Genomic DNA, 22,645 nt, shown 5'->3' with positions numbered 1-22,645 from the left:
TAGAAACATGGAATCATAAAATGTTATTGTTGGAGCATTCCTAGGAGATTTTCTAGCCTAAATCCTTTATTTACCAGAAAGGGGATGGGTGATGTGTTCAAGGATGCTGGGTCAGCAGGGGTGCCAGGTCCAGGACCTGGCCTCTCCCTCATCAGCCTTGTTTTCCCTTCTTCAATTGCCCATCAGTAAGTTTCAGTTCTCTGGCTGAGCTGGGGGGCCCCAGCCCAGTTCTTGAAAAGCTGCTGGAAGTTCCCCACCCTGCTCATTTCCTGCTGACTCAACTGCACCTACTGTCTCCAGACTTCGCTCCCTGCTCAGGACTCTGCTTCTGGCCACCTCCCTTATGCTTCTCTCAGACTCAGGGAACCTTTGAGGCAGGCTGACATTTCGCCTGTAGGCACCTGCATGGTGTACCAGTTGTCAAAACACTAAAATGTTTGCATTCCAATTGGTAAACAGCCACTGCCTGATCCCTAGAGGGCCCTCCCCCCTTCTCTTGACCACCAAGTAATCCAGCAGCTGAGGGGTTAAGAACCTGCAGGGGCCTCCAGGCCCCTGCTCTAGCCCTAAGGCAGATATCTGTTTTAATACCCTCCTGATTGTTAAGTATTTTCAAGACAAACCCTGCTAAAGAGCATGGACTCTGCAGCCAGCCTGTCCAGGTTGAAACCCTGGTTTCTCTCCAGCTCTGTGATGGGATAGGTTGGTTAAACTCTCTAAGCCTCAGTCTCCCCATCTTCAAATAGGGATACACACTTCATAGGTTTGCTTTGAGACTCACACTAATAAAAATGTTCTGGTTTCTATCTTGCCAGTTCTCACTGCTAGCACCTCAGACTTTCCTTCCATGTCCCTGCATCAACAGTGAGGATAACCTGGGGACTTGTCCTTGGGCTATACACAGCCACATACCAGAGGCTGGGAGAGGACAGAGGGCAGGCTCTGCCTGTATCATGTATCATGCTGTATCATGCTGGTGAAGGCTACAACCTTCTGGGCCCTGCCCTCTGCCTGCCCCAGTTGACAACTGCTTCTTCCTGAGCAGAACCTCTGGCTCCACTCGAGCCAGCTCTCCCCTCCTGTCACCCATATTCCAACGATACCCAGGGCTGCTCTCAGCCCATTCAATGCCTTTGTGGGAGCTGAGAAAAGGTGGCCACTCTGGACAAGCATATGACCTGGCAGGTGAACCACAGGCTCGATTTCAGGCTCCAATCAACTCCCTTGGCCAGGCACCCTTGTGCAGTGCACATTCTGTACAACTGTATATGGCATTCTTGCTGGCAGCACTCAGGAGCATTTAAGAAAAGTGCCAAGAGATTTGCAAACACTGCAGTATGTAAAGAAACCGCTAACTGCAATCATTAGTCTAAGCTTTGCTTCATAACCAAACAGCATGACTAATAAAGTGTCCCAAACTTTTCATTTATTTTCCTTTACTTTCACCTTCAGCCAACTCACACCATCAAGTGTCCCAAACTCTTATTATTTATTAATAATCATTTGTTGAGGGCTTACTGTGTGCCAGGCTCTGAAGGTACAGACATGACTACGACCTGAATTTTGAGAGAGAGGCAGCTGCATAGACCTGGTGCTCCAGCCCTGGGCTGTCAGAATACTGCACTGGGGTCAAGGGCAGAAGGCCCTTCTGGGGTTGGGGTCCCGGCTGAGTGTGTGGCCTTGAGCAGAGAGCAACCAAGCACTCTTCTCAGCTGGGCCTTTCTGGCAGGGCTGGCCTTTGCTGTGACTTCAGCTCCTCTCGTAGAGAAGCTCAGTTTTCATCACTTCCACCTGCACCCTCCCTGGAAGTCCCTCAGCTAATGCATTTCTTTCTTTGGGAGGCTGAGGCTGAAGACTGACGTCTTCGCCCCGTTGGTCCCTGGAGGCGGGCTGCTGCCCCATTTGGGAGAGGACAGTGCACTCCTTGTGCAACCTTTCAAGTACAGGCGCGTCAGAGCAACAGCATATTCAACCTGTGCGGGATTTGCAGACCAGCAAGTTTTGCCGACGCGTGCTCCCGGAACAGAATCACCTTTTGTACGGTATTAATGTAAAAGTTTCATTTAAAAGACACCAGCTGTGGTCCTACTCAGGTTTACTCATATGGGACCTTCACTGGGTCAACTTAATACTTAACTACTGCTTATTATCCCATCAGTCTTCAGGGACAACCCATGATCTAATTGCCCAGCATTTATGTTGCTTGGTAACCACAAATAGAGAATAATAGTCCTTAAAGGGGCAGTGTGGAATTTCATGCCCCTGCAGTGAAGTACACTTCATTTCCCAGAGCACCCTGTGTTTTTTAATTCAGTGAATAAAAATGTGTAATGAATAATTAATTATGTGCTTGGAGGCACAATAGCTGTCTACTTTTGAATATTCATCAGCGGCATTATTAATTCACTAGAAATCCCAGGGAGGAATGGGATAGGCTTTTAGCCTAGCTGGAGGACTTAACGATAAGGCTTTGCAACATGCACAAACTTTTTTAAAGCTGACTTTTCTTTGGGAGTCGCTTTCTGGGTAATTTTCCTCTTTTAAGAACATTTTGCTGTGGCCCGGATTCCCGCGGAGCTGGTGGGGCGCAGAGACCACCAGTGACCATGAAAAAGGCCCACTCTGGAACTCCTGCCTGGAAAGTCCATTAATAACCAGGCTCACTCACCTCGTGAGGCCCGGGGTGTGCTAATGGGAGCGAGAAGCCTGGCCGCAGAGGCGGGAGCCCCCGTTCACTTCTAGAGAAGAAAGCAGCGTGCGCACTATGCCCTCTCCTAGCGGGGACCCTCTCCTGTCGTGGAGATGGGGACCTCGGGCACCCCTCTGCAGCCTGTGATGTATCCTGCGTGGCTCCTGAGTAGCCTCTGAGGCCAGTGGTGTCAGAGTCAGGGCTGGGATCCACGCCCCTAGGCCTCCCCGCCTAGTTCTAAACACAGCTGCCAAGGCACCTCTCTGCCAAGGGTCCTGTACTGTTTCCTCTGCAGTTTTCTGAGATCTTCCATGCTGGTATAATTCCTCATCCCACTTTCTCGTTTAGTCCCAGAAAAATCTTCCTGGCCTGTCAATTGCGAGCTGCCTACCTGATGCCCGCTCCTTCCTCCTCCCTTAATAACATAACCTCTCCACCACGGGACAGCGCGGCACCCCACTGGACGATTACACTTCCCAGGCCACCTTGCGGCAGGAGCGCATCATGTGACTGAGTTCTAGCCAATGAGAGGCATGTGGAAGTTGCTGGGCGGAACTTCCGTGAAGTCTTTCTGAAAGCAGGTGGGCAAGGAGTCCTGCTTGCTCTCAGCCTTCCTTCTTTCCTCTAGATGGGATGTAGATGAGATGGTTGAAGCTCCAGCAGTCATGGTGGATCATGAGGAAACTCTGAGGATGGAAACAACGTGCTTGGAGGTTAAGTAAGAAAGATAGAAGGAGCTTGTATCCCTGCTGACTGTAGAACTCGCCCTCACAGCCTGGAATTACCTCCTTCCAGCCTTTTTTCACATGAGAGACATGAACCTCTAACTTGTTTAATCTGGATTATTCTGGGCTTTCTGTTGTGTGTAGTGGAACCCAATCTTCATCAAGTTCCCCTTCCCAAGAGTTCTGTCATTTTTCCCGCATTCTTTTTAGATTTCATAGCATTTACTCTTTCCGATAGATGTGAAAATTCTTTGAAAAGTTAACATCTTGAATAATGAAAGATAGCCTGTGCAACCCACGCAGAAGTAGGAGCTTTAAGCAAAGTTTTGTAAAGAGGACTGCAGAACTTCTCTGTGTGTCTCGCTGGGACCTCAGAATTTTTACCAGAAAAGGCAGGAGGGGACTGCCTGGTTTAAGCATCTCTCCCTAACTCTGGTTTGGAAAAGTTTTTTTAATTTGAGAATTTAAATAGTCAATACAAGGATTATTCCAACCTGGTTGATCCATGCTCTGAAATGAGAACTCCCATAGTTTATCATCTCCAAGATACTAAAATGCACAATATTTTATAGATCAAGGAAGGAAAAATTCTGCCAGCTGTAATTGTAAGATGCATCCTGATTCCAGAGATGTTAAATGTGAAGAGATTGCTTTTTTAGATCAATGAAGTATGGTACATATAGTTAACCAAACAGTTCACTTAAGCATCATTATCCACAAGCAGCCAGAGACATACTACATAGAATTGTGCTGTTAACTTTCTGTTCTGCTGTTGCCAAGAAATAGGTGAGAACTTCTGTATCCTAAGCAGATTTTATTCCACAATAAGAATACCAGGAAGGACACCACTTTCTGGAATTAGACCCTTATTTCTTTTGGAAAACATATTTGTCTCTAGATTGCTCAAAGTTTGTTTTCTGTACTAATTCTCTCTCACTGGCGATGCTGGTGGTTTGCCTGCTCAGTAGAATACCAAGTGATGGTTACGCATTACCCAGATGTAGATTTTCTGTCGCTTGATCTTCTCTTCCTCTTGAGCTCTGTGTTCTCTGTGTGTGCTGGGCAGGTTGCACTTGCGTTTTGATGATAAGAGGGACTTTCTTGTCTCTGTCTATCAGATGCCATTAATGGCCTGAGCCCACTGGATCACTTGCAGCTGGGGTGGACTGTTTCCAGCCCACCGACAGCTTCCCACCTCACGTACCTGGGGTTCTCCTTTTCTCTGCCTTAGCACTTTTCCCATTATCTCAGAAGTGGCTCAACCAGTGGTGGATGAATGCTCCAGCCTACCCATCCTCTGATGGACAATTCTAAGGCCTGCCCACATGGCTTCTTGGAGGGTCCCCAGCAGTATGAAGGTCCAGATTCCCCCAAGAGTAACTCCTTAGTACATGCTCATTGGCTTTTTTCCTTTCCCTGTCTGATTTTCCCTACTTCTTCACTTGTACTTCCTAGGATTGTCTCCCAAGTAAGCTACCTGCACCAAAGTCCTTTTACCAGGATCTGCTTTGGAGGGAACTCTTTATCAGAAAAAGCAACTTGCTTATTAGCATCCAGGTTGAAAATGTTTTCTTCCAGTAGGCGGGAAAGTTGATACCATATAAAAAAAATTTATTGTGGCCGAAGCTTAGGGGTTGTGATCTATTGTGTATGCCACAGTAATGGCTCCAGATGAGTCCACCCCCAGGTCTCTATGCCTGTGTGTAGTCCCCTCCCACCTTGATTCTGGTCTAGGCTGTATGACTTTCTTTGGCCAATGAAACAACAGCAAATATGATGTAAGTGGAGACCATAAGTGCTTGCACATTTGATTTTCCCCTCTTGGGGGATTTCTGCCAACATACAACGAAGTCTGGTCTAGCCTAGTGGAGGACAAGACACCATATTGAGAACGGAGGCATCCCAATCAGCAGCCAGCACTGTCAGATGTGAATGGGGTTGCATTCACACGGTGGCTCAAAGGCCCTCCTGCACCAGACTCAAACTCGTAGACATCCAATTGTTTTAAACAGCCCCAATAAGCAAATTTTTAGCCAATTAGAGTGGGCATTATTTGCATGCCCTACAAATCAGTGCCCAACATCGGCTAACCATAGATAAGATAAATCTTGTAGCTATAAAGATCCCTAATTTGCAGCTCTCTGACCCGGACTCCCCTCTGGGCTGCTGAATAACACCACCTGCATGTGTAAGACTCCTCTCCAACCTCCCTCTCCCCCAGGAGTTCTTTTGCCCTCCTTCTTCCCTTTGCTCTCCTTTACCCTTCTGGGTGGTGGCCCCTGGACAGCGTCATACTGTGAGCAAATTTTCGTGTATGCAAACCTGTCAAAGTGGCACCCAAATAAAGTTAATTGTGTACTACTGCCACCTCATGGTTATATCCTTTTTCCTGATCAGCCACGGAATCCCCCAAACCCACTACAGTGGGGGAAGTCAGAAAAGACCAAACCCACTAAGGCTGATGCCCTGGGAGCTGTGGGCTGCTGAGAGGCTGCAACAGCAGGGCATGGTGGTAGAGTAGAGACCCAGAGCAAGGAGGCCGAGAGAAGGGGGCAAGGAAGAAAGAAAAGTCTGCTGGGGCCAGGAGGGAAAGCTCCCAGGAATGGCAGAGTGTCAGAAGAAAGGAGAGGACAACTGGTTTTATTAAGAGTTGCTATAGATTATGTAAATAATGGTCAAAATTCCTGTTTGGATTTCCCCACTTTCAATGGGACATTGTTTTGGGACTGTAACATTTGGGTCCAGGCTTTATATCTGACACCCAGTGAATATCCTTCCCATATCTTTTTTTTTTTAACCCTCTAGTAAAGCAATAAAAAGTTTCTTAGATTTTTCTATTTCTCCAAGTTCTTGACTGAGACATACTGCATTTGCTTTTAACAAGTGAAAACAATAATATCCTGTAGTCATAACTTAAGCCATCACCATTTTCCTCAGCAAAGTCACACTTTTATGAAAGTTTGCCAGGAAGCTTAAGTGCATGGATTGAGATCAATGAAGACTTTCTTGCATTTTGTTCTTAGCTTGAATTGAGACTGGAAGTCATATTTACATGTATCTTTTACTCCTGGGAGTATAACACTGTACTAATAATAACTGTAGGAAAGCAAGCAAACTCTACATTCTAGATTTGTCCCTGCTACCCGTATGCTTCAAGTGAGGAGTGGAGGAATCATGAATAATAAATATGGAGATAAGAGAATGAAACTGGGAAATCGATTTACTGCAAAATATTTGCATCTTTTATTAAAAGAAACTGTGTATGAGACCCATAACAGGGTGTGATGATTTATATTTTGATTTGACGCATCTGCACCATGCCTCTGGGAGAAGTGACGTTGCCCAGGCATCCATGCAGGACTCTTCTTTCCCATTGATCTCAAAGATTTGTGGTGTATTAGGGTTCAGAGGGACTGAATGTTGATTCTGTGCCCCTTATTTTACAGAAAAGGAAACGGAAGTCTGGAGAAATGATGCAGGTTGGTGGCAAACCCAAGATTCACCTGGAAAAAATTCCATTCTCCTCAAAATGTAAGAAAATGTGATAAAGGGATAAAGTAAGTCATAGAAGTGTGCATATCCACAGCCTTTGACATCTTTGCTAAAAGTTAGGAAGACAAGAATCCTTATCTCCTTTTCTGATAAAAACACACATAAACACAGCCAAATGCACATTTGAATATATTTGACATCTCTTTTGACAGAGATGGGAGAAATCGTTCACTGAATATATACAAGACATTCCCACCCCCACCCTCTCCCTACTCCAAGAACAAGTTATAGCCAATGGATCCTCTTTCAGTGATGTGGTGGGGAATTTGTGGACTTGCTTTTTCCCTCTCCAAACGCTTTCTGTGACATAAAAATTATTTTTAAAAAGTGATGTCCCCATTGGCTACTGCTGATTATTTGACAATATGTGAAGCTTAGGAATTTCTACCCACTCAAAACCAGAAGGTCTGTGATGGTTAGCGTCTTCCTTTTAGGTTGTCTGCAGTTCATGTCATTTGCAAGACCATAGTTCCATTTGGTGGCTTCTACTCTGGATTGATCTTCCCAGGAATCCACTCCTCCCTTTCAGCTGCTGCCCCACAGATTCGTGATGCTGCATTGCTATGGTCCCCCATGCTGCTCAGGAAGCTCCCAAGATTCATGGCCAGTACCTTCTCCCATTTCCTATAGAGGCTCTTCCAGACTCTCTCCACCGTCCTTACCCTCTTTTCCTCTCAGAGTGTGACTGTGCCTTCTACTGGCTGGGGTAAACAGAAGCTGTTTGGGTGCACATGCAAAGCGTAGCTATTAGACTGCCTGCTTTTAGCGTGATGCCTGGCATAGAGTAGCTACTGGATGCATGTTTGCCAACTGGTTGAATGAATGAGGCAGCAACCTTGGAGGTGCAGGTCCAGTGGAGCTGGGGTTCAGTCACAATGAACACAGGCATTTATGGATCCGGGGAAATGAAAGAATCCATTTGGATGTACATTGTCTTAGAGTGGAAAGACTGGGATCTAGAGCGAGGTCTGTTGCCAGCTGTCCACATGACTTTCAGGAAATAATCCATCCCCCATCAGTTCATTCAGTCATACATTCACTCATTATCCCATAAACCATCACTCAGCACTTTTTCTAAGCTGGGCATCATGGTAGACAATGAGAATGCAGACACAGTGAGATACACGCACTGCCTGTAGAATGCTCTGAGTCTTGTAAGAGACGTGAATAACTAAGCTAACATGGTGTGAATAGTCATGAGGCACTGAGTCAGGGGCAGTTCCAAGCAAGGAGATGTTATTCAGCTGGGGCAGGTGGTCAGGGATGAGAAGGGCATTGGAGCTGAGGCTTGACAGGTGAGTGGGAATGTGGCAAGTGAAGAGAGATGGGAAAACAGGGGCCTCTCCTGGGCAGGAGGAAACTGGGAGGGAAGCAAGTTTTGAAGGTCTGAAGGATTAGGAGCCTTTGTGAATTTCTACCTACGGTGGAAAAGCTGGTGGAAGAATATCCTTTAGCTGGGCCACAGAGTTCCCATGAGGCTGCTGGGGAATGAAGTCCAGGGCTTGCTATCATTTCAGATGGAAAAGATGGCTGGTAAGAGGGGCACTGACAAGATTCCTGGTGTCTATTTGTTATTAGCCTTTTGAACTTGTCTCTGCCTTGGGTTTGCAGGACTCCCGGGCTTGCTTGCATTTGCAAACACGGAGTTTGCCTTTGTGGTGTAGATGAGGAAATTGGGTCCCAGAGAGGACAAGACAGGTCCAAAGTCACATACAGCCATGTGCAGCCAAAATGTTTGGCAGCGTTACTCACAGAGGCATTCAGTGATGAACTGAAAGTAGTGCTAGAAAGAGAATGGAGGTCGGAGGGAAGAAATCCACAGGACCCCATTCATTAGCAGTCTGGTCTACAGAGAGCTTTTAAAGGTTGGAGTGAATATTGGATGCTTCCTCTGCTTCTTGGGCCTATTTCTCCTTCTAATTCTAAAGTACCCCAGCTGCCTTCTGGAGTATTACCTCTTCTCCTTTGCATTCTGGGAGGAGCTGTCATTCAAATGGCACTTTACTTCTCTAGACAAATAATGGGCACGTGACCCAAGCTCAACCAATGAGATTCTTTCCTGAGATTTTTGAGCAGAGACAGGCATGTATTATTAAAAAAAGGGGCTGATGCTGGTTCATCCCAACAATGGCCTGTGAGGGACACTATATAGTCCTGGCTATCTACAGAACCAGAGTCACCCTGGTCCTGTCTGTATGTATCTAGTCCAGCTTTCCCTTCACTTCTGTGAGGACCTCCATATGTGTGGTCTTTGGGTGGGCTGATCTCTCTCACTTAGCCTCAGTTTCTTCATTCGTATAGTGAGATAATAATACCACCTTGCTGTGCTGTTGTGATGATCAAGTGAGCCAATGGGGTGAATGAATGCATTCCGCAAACTGTACAGTGCTGTAGGCATGGGAGCAGCTGTTATTATTGTGAATATTATTAAGGGACAGCTAGTGGTCACAGAAGGCACAGCCTGAGAGCGTTTCAGCTGGTCCTAACGAGCGTTCATTGTTGCTTTCTCCAGTGGTTCCACTTAAAGTGCATTGTGGAGGGAGCTCAGGGGGAATATACTCTGCTGAATTCATAGTTTTGCATACTGTTCATTAAAAAGAGTTTCTAAAAATAGATTCAGGTCAGAGAAGGTGTCCCAGACAGTAACGTTTTTCAGAGCTTGACCCAAATCCCTGTGATCTCGTTTTCCAACAGCCCAGCTGCCTGGGGAGACAGACCTGACCCAGCTCAGCCTTTGTGGCCATTTTCTGTCTGTAGAGAGATCTGGAACCTTTCCCTGCACCTTTGTGACATGAAGTCCCACCTGGCACCAAAGCCTTCTAAAGTGCTGGAGCTGAAGTGGGCTCTAGGATCCTGTCCTTTCCTGCTTTGAAATGACTTTCTTCTTTGACAGCAGTTGGGGTCATGAGTGCAGATCTGATGGGCTCACCTGTGATGTGCCCCATGACTCCAATTTGTGCCTCTAGTCCAGGCTGATTTTCTGAGTTTCAAACCTTTGCAGGCTGAGCATCTCTCCTGGAAGGTCCATGAACCCACTTGCCTAGGATAAGCTCATTCCATACCACACCCCATTCCCAGACTTGGCCTCCTGCTCCTTCACCCACTCTGAGTTCAAGCCTGAGGGGTAGCTCCCCCACCGCCCCCTCACACCCAGGCCCTGGAAAGTCCTGCTATATTCATCCTCTAAATTCCTGTAGGCTCTGCCTACACTCTCCATCTCTCTCCATCTTCTCTTCTGCAAGCTCAGAGTGAAAAACCAAAAGGTTTTTTTTTTTTTTTTCCCTGAATAGGAAGGAAGGGAAAAGAAGTAATGGTACATGGGAAGGAGAGGGATCTAGAATTTCTAAGGACAGACCCCTAAAAATCTCTTACTTCATACAGAGAAAAACTGCAGTTCTAAACAGGCAATAGACCAGGGCTGCCACTGGCCCATGGAATGTCTTTGTGAGAACAAGGAAAATGCACCCTTTTCTCTAGGCTGATGTAGCCCTGTTCCAAGGTGCATGGCTTGGCAAGCAAAGTGCAGACCAGATTTCAACCTCTAATCACTGCCTTGTGCAGTAAGCCACCTGCACAACCGTACAGGGCAGACTTGAAAATGATGCCTGAAATTCCACAACCAAAAGGCTGATAGGAACCCAGGACTTCAGATGCATTTGGGGCTTTTTCCAGTGTACTCCTTGAGCTCATGGGGACCCCTTTCCCTCCAAAGCTGCAGCAGCATTTCACAGTCACTGAAAATGCAGCACCTGCCAGTACCCTCTGTCCTAGCATCTCAGTGGATTGGGATCTTTGTGATGAAGAGCAACAGGGTTTGCTCAGCAGTCATGACGATCTGGTGCTCTCAGATCAGAGGTGCTTTTTGCCTTGAACCAATGCTGGTGACACCTCATGGCAAAAAAGGCAGTGCCTCCTCCAGTCCGTCACCCATGGAGGCAGAAGCCTGCCCTCTTTATTCTAGAACTGAATTGTAGTTGCCTACGTAATTTATAGAGGTGATAATCACTCATTCGCTCAGAAAGTCATGCCAAATAAATGCCAAACATATCAGGCGAACTCTGAAGTCCTTCCCTGTACATCCCATATATGTTACCTCATAAAATTATCCCAACACCTCCATGAAGCAGCATTATATCCTCATCCTCCACATTCACTAATAGGTAAACTGAGGCTTAAACATGGTTCATTGCAAATAGGGGCCAGAGCAGCACGGGTGTGCACACTTTGAGTCCACATCCCTTGCTCCTCTATCTTGCATCACTCTCTAGCAACCAGAAGGTCTAAGTTCTTGATCCTGTTTGACTTCTAGGTCACTGTGATTTTGGGCAGGTGACTCTATGTCTCTGAACTTCCATTTCTTCATCTAAGAATGTCATCCTAGACAACTTTACAGGTTGTTATGATAAAAATAACAACAAAAATACTCAAAACATTAGGTAAGGCACTTTGAAAGGTGATCAGTGATATACAAATATGAGGCATTGCCAACTGATCCCAGCACAGGTGAGCCCTGGCAGGCCAGCGTAGTGGAGCCCTGCAGTATGCTGCCAAACAAGTCTTTACGTTTGTAGGCTCGAGTGCCCTCCAAACAGCCCAATCAAAGTGGAGGAAGGAAACCCACATGGTTATTTCCCATTGTACTTCTTTATATCCGATGATGACCCAGAGGCATTCCAAGTAGTTCTAGGAAATCAAAGAGATTTGGAAATGCATTGAAAGAGATGGTGGAGTCATGCCATTCAATTCATTTTCTCTGTTTTCTAAGTTTTTGGTGTTCTGGATATGACTTTATAATGAAAGGAATTAATCTATTATTTATTTATTTTTGAGACAGAGTCTCACTCTATCACCCAGGTTGTAGTGCAGTGGCGCCATCTTGGCTCATGGCAACCTCTGCCTCCCGGGTTCAAGCAATTCTCCTGCCTCAGCTTCCTGAGTAGCTGGGATTACAGGTGTGTGCCACCACACCTGGCTAATTTTTGTATTTTTTTAATTATACTTTAAGTTCTGGGGTACATGTGCAGAACGTGCAGGTTTGTTACATGGGTATACACGTGCCATGGTGGTTTGCTGCACCCACAAACCCATCATCTACATTAGGTATTTCTCCTAATGCTATCCCTCTCCTAGCCCCACACTCCCCAACAGGCCCCAGTGTGTGATGTTCCCCTCCCTGTGTCCATGTGTTCTCATTGTCCATGTGTTCCCACTTATGAGTGAGAACATGTGGTGTTTGGTTCTCTGTTCTTGTGTTAGTTTGCTGAGAATGATGGTTTCCAGCTTTATCCATGTCCCTGCAAAGGACATGAACTCATCCTTTTTTATGGCTGCATAGTATTCCATGGTGTATATGTGCCACATTTTCTTTATCCAGTCTATCATTGACGGACATTTGGGTTGATTCCAAGTCTTAGCTATTGTGAACAGTGCTACAATAAACATATATGTGCATGTGTCTTTATAGTATAATGATTTATAATCCTTTGGGTATAATTTTTGTATTTTTAGTAGAGACAGGGTTTCACCATTTTGGCCAGGCTGGTCTTGAACTCCTGACCTCAGGTGATCCACCTGACTTGGACTCCCAAAGTGCTGGGATTATAGGCATAAGCCACTGTGCCTGGCCTATTTTTTTTAAAAGTGCAGTTCTTTCTGGTTATACATTGGTCAAATGTTAGATTTCTAGCTGCCTCTCTGCTACAGCCAGGGCATTTCAATGGAGTTCAAAATTCTCCCTATTTTTCTTTTCAAATTCCCACCGTCGAAGGGCAGACACTGGTCCTGTCCTCTCAGACTGTTGTGATGTTGGAGGTGGGCTGTGGCTTGTGAGGCAGGAGGCCAGTTGGAGGTCTCACTCTGGATGTTTGGCCTGGAGCTGTAGTTCTCAACTGGGGGTAATTGTGGCTTGCAGGGGGACATTTCATAATGCCATTTGTGTCTAGAGATATTTTTGGTTGTGTGACTGGGAAAATGTTCCTGGGATCTAGTGGGTAGAGGCTGTGGATGCTGCTCCACAACCTGTAATACACAGGACAGCCCCTCCCCTTCTCCCCTGCCTGCCCCCCCACCAAAAAAAAAACCATGTATGGCCCCAAATGTCAGTAGTGCAGGGCTGAGGGTTAAGAAACCCTGGTCTAGAGGAAATCTCTGGCCTCTCTGGGCCTCAATTTCCTCCTGTGAAAAATGCAGGTGAGGAGATCATGCACTAGATGATGCCTCAGGTCCCTTAAAGCTTCAGCCATCTAATTTTATCTCTGGTTCCAGAGTGACTCAGAGGTTCTGCATCACTGGCTTCCTCTCCCTGTGACACCAAGACCCCATTATAGCCAGGGCACCCGCGTGACATGGTACTCAGCTGGGAGACACCAGTGGGAGGCCCTTTGCAGTGACAGTCACTAGAAAATGCCAGCCCGGAAGGCAGACACTCTCAGCCCCCAAACCCTTCCTTTATTTGCTTGTTTCCCTGTCTCCTCCTTCAGTAAGGCACTGTGGGTTCTGCGTTGGCAAAGCTTTGGCTAATTGGACCTTCTCGTCATCCTATTACGTGAACACAGAGCCCAGCAGCTGGCCCATCCTTTCCAGCATGGTCTAGCTTTGGTTGATTTTTTTTGAGATGGGTCCCAGCAGCTGATATTTGATATCAGAGCCTCTCTCCCTCTTTGGCTTTTCATTCTACCCACTCAAGAACTTCCTCAGGCTCCACTTGGGCTGTGCCCCCTCCCGTCCCTCATGCTCCAAGGTCCCTTTGTTCTTCTTCATCTGCATTTGAGTTGGCTGTCTAGTGGGCCTTGAGTCCTGACTCCACTGCATCCTATTTGTGTGATGTGATAGCTATGGAGCGGCGGCCCAGGTCTCTCTCCAGAGACCCTGCTGAAAGAGGGTCATAGGCAGAGAGCCTTCAGCTGCTACATCTTCCGGTCCTAGGTAGCACTTACCTGAGACCATGGCCTTCCATGGTCATGGTGGGGTGATGGAACTGGACCATTTCTGCCTGACCAGGACTCCTCTTACAGGCAGTTTTTGCTCTGGGGTTACCCATCAGAGTGACCAATGCTTGCTCAGCGCTCCCTGTGGTTGGAGTCTCTTCCTACCCAATCCCCCTTCCTTCCCTCTGTCCTTTCCCAGGTATCAGACCTGGTGGAGTCATGCAGTTCAATTCATTTTCTCTGTTTTCTAAGTTTTTGGTGCCCTGGATATGATTTATAATGAAAGGAATCAATCTATTATTTGTTTATTTAATCTTTTTTTTTTTTAGACAAAGTCTCACTCTGTTGCCCAGGCTGGAATGCAGTGCACCACTGTCTGAAGGCTCTCCCCTCCCACTCCTGCTTTGTCTCCCCTTCATCCCTCTTGGCATCTGCTTCTTGAAGGATCTGAACAGATACATCTGAGCATGTCAGTGAACATCCCTGAGTCTCAGTTTCCTTGTCTGTGTAACAGAGAATTAGATTTGCTGCATTTCACAAGGTGATTTTGAGGATTAAATGACAAAAAAGATGTATAACTTTGCAAACAATGCAGTCAGGCAAATATGATGCATTATTTTCTCCTCAAAGATTGCTGGTCTTAGGTCCCATGTCCTTGGAGACCCCTGTAGACCAACAGCAGAAGAATGAGATTACTTTTGATGTTTTAGTTGCAACTATTCTGTGTCAGGCGGGACTGCGTCGTGTTAAGTATCCCAAACTCCCACCTGCTAAATGCCAATAGCTTTTGCCATCCCCATTATTGCAACCATGAAAAATGACCTCATACCATTTCTAAATGCCAGCTGTTGGGGCTGCCTGGTTCCTGGTTGAGAACCACTGTGCTGAACTCTGTCCAGCTGATATGTTAGTAGGTTAGTAGATCCTCATCCTCCCTAAGTGTAAACTTCAACTTGGGCCTTGGGGACCTCAAGTTAGAGGAATTAGTGCTGTGGGCCTTCTAAACACTGGGCCAAGGCAAGGATGAGTGGTTTTATGGGGAGGAATTAATCACACCCCAATCGGGTGTTGGCACAGTGACTACTAAGGGCAACACCTGGTATGGCACCGAACACCCTATTGACAAAATGTAACAGAAGGCCCAATCACTAGAAGTTCAAACATCCTGGAATGGGCAGCTAGAGGCTGGGTTTGGAAAGATCCATTAATGCAGAGATAGGATTTTTAGGGGACACCAACCACAGCCAAGAGGAATGGCTGGCAGCCAGTCACTATGAGGCAAGAGATCAGAGGTGTATCAGGTGACCTATTAGAGCCCAGTTGGATTGTCCCAGTTCATCCACAGAGAGAATCTGATTCTTGAGGGGCTGACCTTGGATCCCCCTGGTGAGCAGCTGCCCATGTGTTACAAGGTTCTCCTCTGAGGGTCTCACCCACCAAAGGGCCAGCAGAGAGCTCAGAAGGGAGGCTAGGAGGAATGCTACCTCCAGGTGTCTTTTTACAGCCCTTGATAATGTAAGATTTGTTTTGTGGCTGCTTCTTCTATTTTCACTGACATCTTCTCTTATTTATTTTTTGAATGTAGTTAATATTTGAATATAGTTTTGTTACATGCCTTATTCCTTTATGGAATAAGAAGGTGGGATAAACAAATTTGTGAAATAATAAATACACCTTTTGTTGCTACTCAAATCACTCTTATATCAGGCTGACTACTGTATCAGCCAGAAAGTCTGCCCTGACTGTGGTCGGCAGCTACAGCTGGTGGTAAACTCCATCTTCCAGAATTTTCTTCACTGCCCACTTGGAAATGTTTCCTGCTGTTTATCTTCTCCAGGCATCTTGTTGCCTTTGCTTTTGATTCATGGCATCTGGGGAAATTCTTGCTCTCCAAGAGGCCATGCAACTCTAGATGAATCACTTAGCCTCCTACAGTTCCTTAGCTTTAAAGTTGTGATAACAGCAATACCTTCTCTGCCTGACTCAGAGAGTCATTGGAGAATGGTTGAGAAACTGTACCAGAGGTGAGATCTTGTTTGCAAAAATGGCCACAATTGTTCTTCAGCCTGTATCCTTGCGATCCGATTTTGTAGCTCCTCTCAGTGGATGACATTTGTTTCTTGACCCCATGAATCTGGTTTTGTGACTTGCTTTCATCAGTAGAATGAAGCAGAAGTGATAGCATGCCAGTTCTGAACCTCCACCCAAAAGACCCTGCATGCTGCTGCTTGCTCTCTTGGACGCCTGCCTGCATTGTGTGAATGTGCTCAGGCTGGCCTGCTGGAGGATGGGAGCATGTAAAGCAGAGATGAACTAGAGGCTGCTTAGACCAACATAGACCACCCAAACCTGAGCCAACCTGGAAGCTGACTACAATAGAATGAATGAACCCAGTCAAGACCAGAAGAACCAACAAGCAAAGCCCAGTCCAAATAGCCCACACTTGGAGTCATAAGCAAAATATATGGTCACTTTTTGAAGCCACTCAATTTTGGGATAGTTTGTTATACAGCAAAAGCTGACTGATGCACTTGGTATAGAGTAGAGGAAAGTTCAGTGGCATTAATGCCAAGTATTGTGAAGCCTATTGTGAAGCCAGGATGGGGAGATTTGGGCAGCTCTTGAGGAAGTGCAGGGCAGTGAGATTCCAGAGCAACTGCCACCCCTCTGCACCCTCAGGTCAGGCAGGGAAGTGCTAAGCAGTTGGGTATCAGATGTCAGGGACCCAAATTGCATGCAAGCGGAGCAAAAAATCTAAGGTTGTTATTTATAGCAAAAATGTAAACAGGGAAGCTCTGTCAGTTTTCTGAATTACTGACAGTTGCAGAAATGTTAATACAAATCTTTATAAGACTGGCCAGATGTTCGATATTAAACAAGCATCTGTTTTGTATAAAAGACTTTTTATGCCCCCTGCACACTGTCTCTTTCTCTCTCTCCCCTTCTCGTCCCCCTTTATTTGTCCTGATCCCAGGCTGGATCAGGGAAATGGCTGAGAGTAATTGCCTCAGCTATAGTTTTATTTAGTTTCTGAATGCTGGTGTCCATGGTGTCAAAAATACACCCCAAAAAATAACCCTGGGAAAGGTTAATAATGGCTTTCCTGGTGTCATATTCTGCACTTTATATGTTGTGGTAATTATTATCATTAGGGCTGTAAGAATGTCTAGTTATCTTTCTTAATCACATACTATAAAGAAGTACTTCTGAACACATATCTATTATTTAATCAAAATCTCACAGTTATTGGCATTTGTGCTCCACTAGGGCTGTGTTTATTTTCTGTTTTCAAGGGGGAGCTTTGCCTCCCAGAAAAGAGGGGGTCCCGAGTCCATACCCACTTTCATCGCTGTCATAGCGTGTGACACTTGGTGCTATTAATATCAGAGACACCAAACACATGTTATTACTCCCCACTCCGCCTTTTGACTGCACTCTAGGAAAAGCTCTTTTATTAACAAATAAAGAGGCAAACACATGGCACAGATGAATCTTGCTGCCTGGAAGAGGAGATTTAGTGGGGGCTGAGACCTTTGGGGATATGCTGTTTCCAGGGAGGGAGAGCAAAGCAGGTCAGTGGGGGCACCATGGACTCCCTGTGGTGGCCACCTTGAGGCGTACTTACCCATCGCTCAGGAGGGAACTGCTCCTCGGAGGAAGGGGACTAACCCCTAAAGGGGGACCACTATGCTCTGCTTGTTTTGAGGGTGCTTCAAACCTCTCTTCTTCTTCGTAATCCTCACAACGACCCTGATATGGTTTGGATTTGCACCCCTGCCCAAATCTTATGTCGAATTGTAGTCCCCAGTGTTGGAGGAGGGACCTGGTGGGAGGGGACTGGATTATGGGGGCAGATTTCCCACTTGCTATTCTCATGATAGTGAGTGAGTTCTTATGAGATCTGGTTGTTTTAAAGTGTGTGGCACCTTCCCTCTCTCTTCTTTCTGCTCCAGCCATGTAAGACGTGCCTCCTTCCTCTTTGCCTTCCACCATGATTGTAAGTTTCCTGAGGCCTTCCCAGCCATGCTTCCTGTACAGCTTCTAGAACCACGAGCCAATTAAACCTGCTTTCTTTATAAATTTCCCAGTCTCAGGTAGTTCTTTTTTTTTTTTTTTTGAGACAGAGTCTCGCTCTGTCGCCCAGGCTGGAGTGCAGTGGCGCGATCTCGGCTCACTGCAAGCTCTGCCTCCCGGGTTCACGCCATTCTCCTGCCTCAGCCTCTCCGAGTAGCTGGGACTACAGGCGCCCGCCACCACGCCCGGCTAATTTTTTGTATTTTTAGTAGAGACGGGGTTTCACCGTGGTCTCGATCTCCTGACCTCGTGATCCGCCCGCCTTGGCCTCCCAAAGTGCTGGGATTACAAGCGTGAGCCACCGCGCCCGGCCTCAGGTAGTTCTTTATAGCAATGTGAGAATGGACTTACATAGACCCTATGCAGAATGTATCACTGTCACATTTTACAGATAGAGAAGTCAAGGCTCCGAGAGACTTACTTGCTCAGGGTCACAGAGCTTGTGAGCTGGAACTTGAGGCTACTGCTTGCTTGATTCTAATATGTATGGTTTTATCATAAAGCCATGCATGCTTCCCAGCCAGCACTGGCCAAGACAGTGGCCACTCACCTTGTGTAGCTACTGAGCACTTGAAATGTGGCTAGTCCAAACTAAGATGTGCTTTAGATAAAAAAAAAAAAACACTCACTGGAGTTCCAAGACAAAGTACCAGGAAAAACAAAAAGACTATTCATTAGTAACTTTTAATATTGGTTACATGTTAAAGAACATTTTGTATAATACATATTGGGTTAAACAAACTATATGATTGGAACTAATTTCACCATTTTCAAAACTTTTAAAAATGTCGCTACTAGAAAATTTAAAATTACATCTGTGGCTCGCATTGTATTTAGACAGCGCTGTCCCCAACTGTAAATCTCTGTGTGCTTCTTCAACAGTTTGTCCTATTGCTTAAGAGCAGTGCTTTTCAATTGGGGGTGATTTTGTCCCCCAGGAGACATTTGGCAATGTTTGGAGGTGTTTTTGGCTGCTGCAGCTTGCAGTGGGGAGGGTGCTACTGTCATCTAGTGGGTGGAGGCTGAAGATGCTGCCAAACATCCTACCATACACAGGACAGTCCCACAACAAAGCCTTATCCAGCCCCAAATGTCACTCGCGCTGAGGGTGAGATGCCCCAGTGTAGAGACATACCTTTTATACTTTGTTCTCCTGCAGGGGTCCCCAGGGATGTCAGCAGTGATTTAAGAGAAAGAGGAACACTGCTATGATGGTGTCTGTACTGGCAGTTTCTTCCTCCATTTGCCTCTAGAACACCCTCCTTCCTGATTTTTTCACAGAATTAAAAACCCACATCTGACCATAATTGTCACACATCCCTTGCCACATGGCCTATATTTTTTGGAAACATATGCAAGGGTGGCTGTATTTCTTCAATGACATTTTTAAGTAGCAAACTTCTTCTTTCCAGAAGAACACACAGCTCAAGTGAGGGCAGGAAATGCTGTTGGAGTTGGGAAGATCTGGCTGGAGGAGGGGGAAGGGGGCTTCCTAGAGAAGAGTGAAGCAGGGCTGACCCTGTGTGGGAAGCAGGCCCTCAGACAGACTTGGGGTGGAGGTCTTTAGTGCTGACATGAGCTCCAGCTGGGAGAAAAGGCCCAAGGAGAAGGAGCTGAGCCCTGGCTTGGGACACCTACAGCGGTGAAAATGATCCAGGCATGTAGCAGGTTTAAAGAAGGTCATTTTGCATTAGGGGTTGACTCTCCCCAGGCCCTGGCAAGAGCGGTGGATTCTCTGGGCAGCTGAGGTGGTACAGGGCTCCTGGAGGAGTTAGATATGGCTGAGGCAAACCCACAGGAGCCTGACAAGTGGAGGCCTGGGTGGGAAGTATGGAGAGCTGAGGTGCACCCTTCCCACTTTGAGCAGAGGGGAAGTACTCAGAGGGAGATGCAGTGCTGCCAGAAACTGGAGCCTTCAGGAGCAAGCAAAATAACTAACTGGCTCCAATTTAGGGTCTCCTATGGTCTGATGTTTGTCCTGTGTTGAAACTCAATACCCAAGGAGATAGTATTAGGAGGTGGGGCCTTTGGGAGGTGATTAGTTCATGAGGGTGGAGCCCTCATGAATGGGATCAGTGCCCTTATAAAAGAGGCTCCAGAGTGCTACCTCACATTTTCCACCAGTGCTTTCTTTCTTTTTTTTAAATTCTTTTATTTTTGAGATGGAGTCTTGCTCTGTTGCCCAAGCTGGAGTGCAGTGGTGCAATCTCAGCTCACTACAACCTCTGTTTCGAGTTCAAGCGATTCTCCTGCCTCAGCCTCCCAAGTAGCTGGGACTACAGGCATGTGCCACCACGCCCAGCTATTTTTTTTGTATTTTTCGTAGAGATGGGGTTTCACCATGTTGGCAAGGCTGGTCTTGAACTCCTGGCTTCAAATGATTGGCCCACCTCAGCCTCCCCAAATGCTGGAATTACAGGTGTGAGCCACTGTGCCTGGCCTTCCACCAGTGCTTTCTATGAACCAGAAAGTAAGCCCTCGCCAGACGCTGAATCTGCTAGCACCTTGATTTTGGACTTCCCTGCTTCCAGAACTGTGTGCAATAAATTGTGAACAATAATAAGCCGTTGTTTAAAAGTGACCCAGTTTATGGTGTGTTATAGCAGCCCAAACAGAATAAAACAGGACCTAAATGTGTCCCCAGAGGGTGTGGCCTGGAAAATACATTTGTTACAGTTGTGTAATGGGCACAAAACTCAGACAATTAGTTTACGTGTGTAAGAAGTTTTACTCATTTTCTCATTACTAGCTGTGGCATAAATGGCCAGCTATTTACCAAGGATTCATGAATCCCTTCAGGAATGTTTGGGAATGGCTGTCCAGCCAGGGGAGCCCCAGGCCCCCAGCATCTAGGTAGGGTCACTGACAGCTTCTCCGCAATGTCATTGCCAGGTTGTGGGTAAGAAACAGATATGTCTTCTGTACCCAATCTGTTCTCCCTCATTCTTCTCCCTCTCTCTTCAACTTCCAGGTGGCTATCAAGGCCCAAGATGATCTTGGAAGCTGCAGGCTGAAGATGGCAGGGCCTGAGTCCCTGAGCTACTGTGTGGAGTAGAGCCCCACCTCCTTCTGACCAGGAATATAGGCATTGGCAGTTACGTAAGTAAGGAATCAACTTCTGATATGTACAGTCGCTGAGATTTGGGGGTTGATGTGTTACGGCTGCTGATGTTACCTTAATTTCTATTTTGAACCCTGTAGTGGGCTGAATTATGTTCCTGCCAAGAGCTGTGTCTAAGTCCTCATCCCCAGTACGTGAGAATGTGACTTTATTTAAAAATAGCATTATTGAAGATGTATTGAAATTAAGGATCTAGACTTGAAATCATCTTGGATTTAGGGTGGGCCTTAAATCCAATGATGAGTGTTCTTAGACAGAAAAGGAGGAGATGCAGAGAGACACAGAGAAGAGATGATGTGAAGCCTGAGGTAGAGATTGGGACAATGCATCTACAAGTCAAGGTTTGCCCCCAGCAGCCAGGAGTGAGGCATGGAGCATATTTACCCTCAGAACCTCCAAGAGGAACCAACTTTTCCAACACCTTGATTTTAGTCTCCTGGTCTCTGGAACTCTAAGAAAATAAATTTCTGTTGTTTTAAGCCACCCAGTTTATGGTCATTAGTTAGGGCAGTCCTTGGAAACTAATCCAAATCCCATTCCACTGAGTGATGTTCACCCAACTGTGATTCTATCCAACCTCACTGTAGCTCTTTCCCGCCTTTGTCCAGGGTTCTAACTATGTCCCAGAGCCTTGCATAATGCATGGAGTGAGGCCAGGAAGCAGAGCGTCTATTGCTCAGTCATTAGCCATCCATTGTGCCACTTGCTGAGATGTGCATCATCTTCTCTGGTCCCCAAGCTTTGACCTGCTGATGTGCAGCTGAGCCATCACTCATCCTGACCATAAGGCCTTTCCACATCAGACTGTATGGAAGTCACTTCCGCAGGCCCTCTCAGCGGGAGGGGCAGAGGCCAACTCTTGTCCTGGCCACTCTGAGGCTTCTAGAACATAGAAGAGACTGTCTCAGGTCCTCTCTGCCTAATACCCTGTATAGCCATTTATACCTTAATGTTCTTTCTCCAGACTTAGTGCAGCTTGCCTCTCCCCCATCGTCATCCAGAAAAAGAGGGACAGACCCTATTGCTCCCAAGTCCTGCCCCATTACTTCTGAGTTTCTTCTCAGTCTCCACTCTGCCTCCTATGAGGCTCAGCCAGGTTTTGGAGGCAGGGATGCTAGGGTTCATGTTCCCTTCTTGGGCACCTACCACCATCAACCCTCTTAATTCCCTCCTGCCCTGCTCTCTCCCCAGCAAAGGAAGTTTTTAATCTCTAGTGTGGTGTGGTAGGTGGAATTCTAAGATGGTACACACACCCTGCATCTTGTTTCCTTGAGTGTGGGTGGGACCTGTGAATAAGCCATTTCATACCTTTTATAGATGTCACTGCCATGATTAGGTTACTCACAGGTTAGTTAGTTAGTTAGGCTAGTAACCTGCCGTGAATAGGTTACTTATAGGTAAAGATGAAGGGATGTTGCAGATGTAATTAAGGTTTCTAATCAGCTGGCTGTAAATGGTTCAAAAGGAAGACTCTCCTGGTGGACCTGACCTAATTAGGCAATCCCTTTAAAAGAGAGACACAGTGGAAGTTTGTGCATTGTGAGTCCCCGGAAGCCTC

The 22,645-nt window shown here is 46.4% G+C and overlaps 1 long non-coding RNA gene across 1 annotated transcript; it reads left to right on the top strand.

Moving 5' to 3' along the window:
* The first annotated feature begins 3,278 nt into the window (after positions 1-3,278).
* On the top strand, positions 3,279-21,570 carry LOC129488872 (uncharacterized). Its single transcript, XR_008659733.1, has 4 exons — positions 3,279-3,402; positions 6,861-6,893; positions 20,938-21,065; positions 21,168-21,570. It is a non-coding gene; the product is annotated as an uncharacterized lncRNA (long non-coding RNA).
* Positions 21,571-22,645: the final 1,075 nt, after the last annotated feature.

The sequence above is a fragment of the Symphalangus syndactylus genome, chromosome 8, assembly GCF_028878055.3.
Source record: "Symphalangus syndactylus isolate Jambi chromosome 8, NHGRI_mSymSyn1-v2.1_pri, whole genome shotgun sequence".
In the NCBI taxonomy this organism is placed as follows: domain Eukaryota; kingdom Metazoa; phylum Chordata; class Mammalia; order Primates; family Hylobatidae; genus Symphalangus; species Symphalangus syndactylus.
Note: the sequence above shows the minus strand (reverse complement) of the source record. Positions and strands in the feature narration are given on the sequence as shown.